We start from the raw sequence: 6,000 nt of genomic DNA, 5'->3' as shown, positions 1-6,000 counted from the left end.
TGTGGGGCGCTAGCTGTAGCCTAGCAGAGAGCGAAGGTGATGACACTCAGCTCCTTGCTCTGATTGGCTGTTTCTGACCAGGTGGGTTGATTCTGCAGACGGCAGTAGGATTGCAGGGAAGAGGCGGACAAGCTCGATTCTTGGTTTCAAAAATGATCTCTCATATTATATCGTCAGTGACAGTTTTAACAAATGCGTAAAGAATACATTGTTTATAAATGTTATAACTTTAAGCTGCTCTTCTTGGTCATGAAATACATTTTGCTTAAAAAAAATAGACTTTAAATAGATCAGCACTCAAAAGGTTTGTTTTTTTATTCACATTTTAATGAGCAATTTAAAGTCAAGAATGATCTACAGTATATCAGTCACATTAACCCATGAAGAAATCTCTATTAACACTAATGCAATCAAACCCATCTTCTTCTTTGTGTCTTTCCAATTGACCTTTGATGGTTTATCATTGATGATGAGGTAAATAAAAAAGAAGAAACTTTTCCAACCCTTTAGCTGATTCTCTGTCGGGGTCACACTGGGACTTTGGCTGAGTTACTCCATGATCCTCATGCTACAGTGGAAATATGTTGGTAGTGTTGGGGTTGGCACGGAAAGGAATTGTTCAATAATGGCCAGAATAACCAGAAAAATCAAAACAACGGGACATTTAGAAAAATAACAAGAAATTAGCATTATCATCGCCGCCCTTTGCTTTTATTGTTCTTTTTACTATTGTGTTACATTTCTCAAATTAATAAGGCTAAAAAAAAAAAAAATCAAGCAAGCTTGATGTTGCCTTGCTGTTTGAAGCATTTCCAGCTGAGGAGTTTGGGAACGGCTCCTCTAAAACAAAGCCGGCTTCAAGCGGTAATGAGCAGATGAGGGAAGGGAGCCACCTGCTCCTCCTTCACAGCACGTTTGAGTGGGAGCAGGTACAGTTGTTACGTCTCCACTGGAGGCTCAAGGAAAGCTGACGGAGCAGCACGGAGCTGCCAGTTCATGATCTTATCTCCTCGTGGATTTTAAAACATGTCCACATGTCTGACAACCCAGATCACGTTACCGAGTTACCGCCTCCAACTCCGCCTATCTTACTAAATCTTACCAAGTAGTTTTGGTTTAGTTTCTACTGCAAGTATCTTAGTACGTTTGAAATGAGACAAAAACTGACTCACAAGTAACTTTTCAACAAGGTATAGGGGCTTATTTTAAGTAAAGAACTCCCTAATATTGAATGAAAACGTACTTGTTCAATTTGGCAGATATTGTGAGAAAAATGTCTGAACATAAATGAAATCCTCTGCCAATGAAACAAGAACTTTTTCGAAGCAAATACTAAAGAATTATTGACTTAAAACAAGCTAGCGTAACATGCAGAAAAGTTACTTGTGAGTTAGTTTTGACTTATTTGAAGTGTACTAAGGTATTTGCACAAGAAACTAGACCGAAACTACTTGGTAAGATTTTGTGTTTTCGCAGTGCGACGCCATAGGGAGGGTTTCCATCCACCAGATCTTTCATCATCATATTGTTTATGTGACGTTTCTTCCATGACTGTCCCCTCACTCCCCGTAGAATTAGATCTCGTACAATCCAGGTCAGGGGGGGTGGGAAGATAAAAACAGCTAAGATAATCTGTTATGTAACACTTGGAGTATTAGTTTTAGAGCCCTGTTATGGAGGAAGCTACGGATTGCTGAAGCCATTGGAGGGGTATGAAAAGTCTCCAAAATAAAGCTCTTACATGTCAAAATATCCTTTAAAAAAACATTTTGAGGGGTAAACCTTTTACTGCCTTGGAAAATAGGAGATTAAGACGTTTTCTAATGCAAAGTTCACAAAGATTTTAGAGAAACATGCTACCACAGAGGTAGCAGTGTGAGTGTCGTAGTCGGAAACACATAAAAATAACCCTGCCCTGCTTCGTTATTTTCCGGCCCCCTCTCTCAGCCTCTTTAATCATCTCATGACTTCACTGATTCGTCTTGTGACTCTGAGGCCTTGGTTCTGACTTTGGGAACCAGCGGAAACAACTGACTGGCTGGCTCCACCCTGCACCTGCTGCAACAAATCACCGAAGCACAAATCAAGTGATTGCTTCCTGTAAAAAGGAACTTTAATCTGCAGAGCGATATGTAAAGTAAGAAAGATAATTTTTATATGGCAGCTTTGACAGTTTACAAAAATAAAATAAAATAAAGAATGGCAAAGTGCTTCACAAAAGACCAGGCACATAAGTTAAAGTGTGGGGTCTGGGAGGCAGTAAAACTGAAGATAAGTCAAGTCACTAGTTAAGCTGTGAGGAAAAGCAAAGACAATTACACCAAAATATATCATTTCAAAAATATTTTCTACATTTACAGGGGCAGTATTATGTATTTTCCAGTCACACAGTATCATTTTATAGCACAATCAAGTAACTATGTTACCTTCAGTTGTTATAAAAATATATCAAATATGACTTCATAATTTAATATCTTGAAAATGGGCCTCTGTCTCTTTAAGAAATTCCTGCTCTTTCTGAAACTCTGCCTCCAATAAGTCATCACAACGTCGCTCTTCTATTAAACCTTTAATAACGTTTTTACCAGCGTTACACAGAGTAGTAAGTCGTATAATAAGCTCAGCAGATGCGCAGTTCCACCAAGGGTTGTGCTCATTGCTGCTGGCTAGTCTGAAGGAGCCAAGTGGGGAAGTGCCTGCAGCTCAAACGAGTTTTCAAACATGCATGAAAGAATCAAGGCAATACTCCAGATGTGTTTTTAATGAGAAAATAACATTATAACATGATGTAAAGCTCAAAAAGTCAATTTTACACAATATTGCCTAATATTTCAAATGTCAATTTCTGTACAATTCACTAATCGTAATGCCACTGATGGGGAAAATATGTGTAATTAGAACACAATAACCTAATTATAGAAGTGCACACACACACCTGAACTAAAACTTAGCTTTAGCACCTTTAATTCAGTTTCAGCAATATGTTGCAATAACATTCCTCAGTAACCCTAACCCTAACCCCCCCCCAAAAAAACAAAATTTAAAGGTGGTTTCACAAAAATCTTGGTTTAACAGGGTTCACACTTGTACAACCAAGTTATTAATATTTAGTAACACTTTAATGGAGTTACAGAAATATTTAATTTGGGGGTGCTGTGGTGGTGCAGGGGTTAAGCACAACCCACATATGGAGGCCTTAGTCCTCGACGTGCAGGTTCGATTCCCGGCCTGGCGACCTTTGCTGCATGTCTTTCCCCTTCTCTCATTACCCTCTGTCCTGTCTATTCACTCTCAAATAAAGGCCAGTAGAGCCAAACATATATATATGTTTTTTTTACTTCAACTCATCTCTTAACCTTCTTTTAGAGCACAGGAAGGCAGGTTATTGTCCACAACATTCTGTCAGAGTCAGACAATTCCAACATCTCTGACTTTATTCTGATGTCCTTGTGAATCTGTCCTCCTGCGGAGGGAGATGCTTCCGTGACAGAGATGTATGGATGTGTACAGCGAGGGCCCCGACCGAAATCAGTCAGTCCGCCTGCAGCGCGCTGCGAGCCGCCCGCAGCGCACAGCCTGCGGCTCAACACATGTTTCAGCTGCATGCCTGTTTATGGTGTTTTATAAGCTCTGTGCTCAACTAAAGCGTCACACTCTGGGGAAAATTCTCTCCTCTGACCAGCAGTGGTCAGTAGTGCTTTACACAGCAGAACACTTGTAACTTTTTGCAGTTTGATTTTGATCGTTTTGATAAATAATAGTCAGCGAGAAAATGAGTAGCCTTCTGGTTTGCCTGCTTCCTTCCTTCCTCAAAATGAAGCGTCGCTGTTAGAAACAAGGACAAATCAGTCTTTTTTATTTACCACCTGGATGCTGTAAGTTGCCCTGATTTGGCGTTCCTACCCCAGGCCGTTCATTGCATGTCTTCCCTCTCTCCCCCCGTCCTTCTTCCCATCAAGCTATTACTGAATAAAAGCCTCTAGTGCCATACAATCGTTAAAAAACTACTTAAAGTTGTATAGAGGGGGAAAAAATTGATGTGAATGTATAAATGGCAGGAAGTAGGATGATAAACGCTGGGCCACAAGAGCAGTTTTTACTGTTATATGCGCACAATATCGAAGAAGAGCACTTTGCTTTGTGTGCTCTTTATTTATTTTATAATTTTTTTTATGTATCAGGTACATTATCTTTGTTTCTCTCTTTACATGTGTATGCTTTTAGATATATTTCCTGCCGTGTTGTGAAATCAACGAGGAGATTTTTGCACAAAATCCCAATAAAACGCATAGCTTTTTTACCTTTGTAAGACAAAATGTAATAAGTAAATAAATAAATGATAAAAAGAGAGAATAAGTTCATGATGAAGGCCCAACAGTGAAGCATTCTGCATTAAACATGGATTAGCCTACAGCATTCTCCCTCAAGCCTGTCTGCACGTATCACCTCCGCTGTTTAGTAATGATGTAATTTAGCATCTATTGATCAATTGTACGCGTGCCCTCTCATTAAGACGCCAAGTTTGTTTTGCATTTGTAGTTTTAATTAAAACGTCAAACTAAATGTGAAATCTTTCATTGTTGCCATGGCGTCATGTATCCACTCCGTCGTCGTTAGTGTTCCTTAATGTTCAGCTTAAGAAAAAAACACGCCCAGCTATTATTATCAACAGCGAAAAGCGGCTCATTCCCAAGCATGGGAGGGGAAATTAAGCAAAGAATCCAAACTTCAAGCTCTTTTTTTTTTCCTGAAATCAATGAGCCTCTAAACATTCTTTTCCTCATGCGCATTGCGTCGTCTTTTAGCTCATTTGTGAAGTCTATAAATACCACAGTGCTAAAAGAGCCGTGGAGGCAGCGCCTGCAAACTATTGACTCTTGATCTGGGTGGCACGTAAAGACATTTAGCCTCTGCGAACATGATGAGCTTCGCTGTGCGCAGAGCTGAGTTGACAACATCTCTCCTCCTGCCCGTGTGAGAGAGTTCAAGCTGCTACTGCTGCTGGGGGTGACACTCCATGCTTTTTATAAGCCGAGGAGGAGGGAGAGAGCATATTTAGAGTCAGTGTTTTTAGGGAGTTAATCCAATCAGGGGAAAAAAGAAACCTCTGCTGTGGTTTAGATTAAAACGACTGGTCACAGCAGCCTGCTCCCAAATAAAGAACTGCAGCTACTGCTGGTATTAGACTTTGAAAGGTCGGCGTTGTGTGCCATTTTTACAACAAAATCAAGCAACTGTGTTACGTTCAGTTGTAAAAGAAAACACTGTGTATGTCAAACAGGAGAAATCTGACTTCATAATTTGGTGCTTTGAAATTGGGCCTGCGTCTCTTTAAGAAGCTCCTACTTTTTCGGACGCTCCGCCTTCAGCACTCAGCAATGCTTCTCATTATGCCGTTTACAACCGTTCTTAGGAGCGTTTTACTGTTTACTCAGTGCTGCTGCCACTAGCCCGGAGGGGGCTGGGTGAGCTCTAAAGGAGGAGCTTTGTGTAAATGGGCGGGGCTTTGTGCGAGCAAGCGTTTAGGCACCCTCGAACGGCTGCCATGGGAGATTCAAGGATTCCTCAAAATGTCTGAAATCAATCAATCAATGAAGTTAACTACAACCTCCCCTTCACTTCAACCTTATAAGTGGAGATACATTGTTGACGTTACCGTTATAAAATAGCTTACAATTAAGTATTGGCAAAGATTAATATAATTTTCACAGGTGGCGGAGCGTTGTTGTTAGTAGCTGCTGAAAGTAACTAAAAAAGTTACTTTTAATGTAACTTAGTTACTTTCCAAATCAAGTAATCAATAATCTAACTAAGTTACTTTTTCAAGGAGTAATCAGTAATCATTTTCAAAGTAACTATGCCATCACTGTTGGTATTATATAACACTGACTCTTACACTAAATTACTGACACGCGCATGTTTAAATGTTTAGTAACCTAAAAACATGACATATATCCTGCTCACTTTTTCCCCAAACTGATCATTGCAGGGTCTTGCGAA

Source organism: Xiphophorus couchianus, chromosome 18, assembly GCF_001444195.1.
Source record: "Xiphophorus couchianus chromosome 18, X_couchianus-1.0, whole genome shotgun sequence".
Lineage (NCBI taxonomy): Eukaryota > Metazoa > Chordata > Actinopteri > Cyprinodontiformes > Poeciliidae > Xiphophorus > Xiphophorus couchianus.
The sequence above is the reverse complement of the archived record's forward strand: the minus strand, read 5'-3'. Positions refer to the sequence as shown.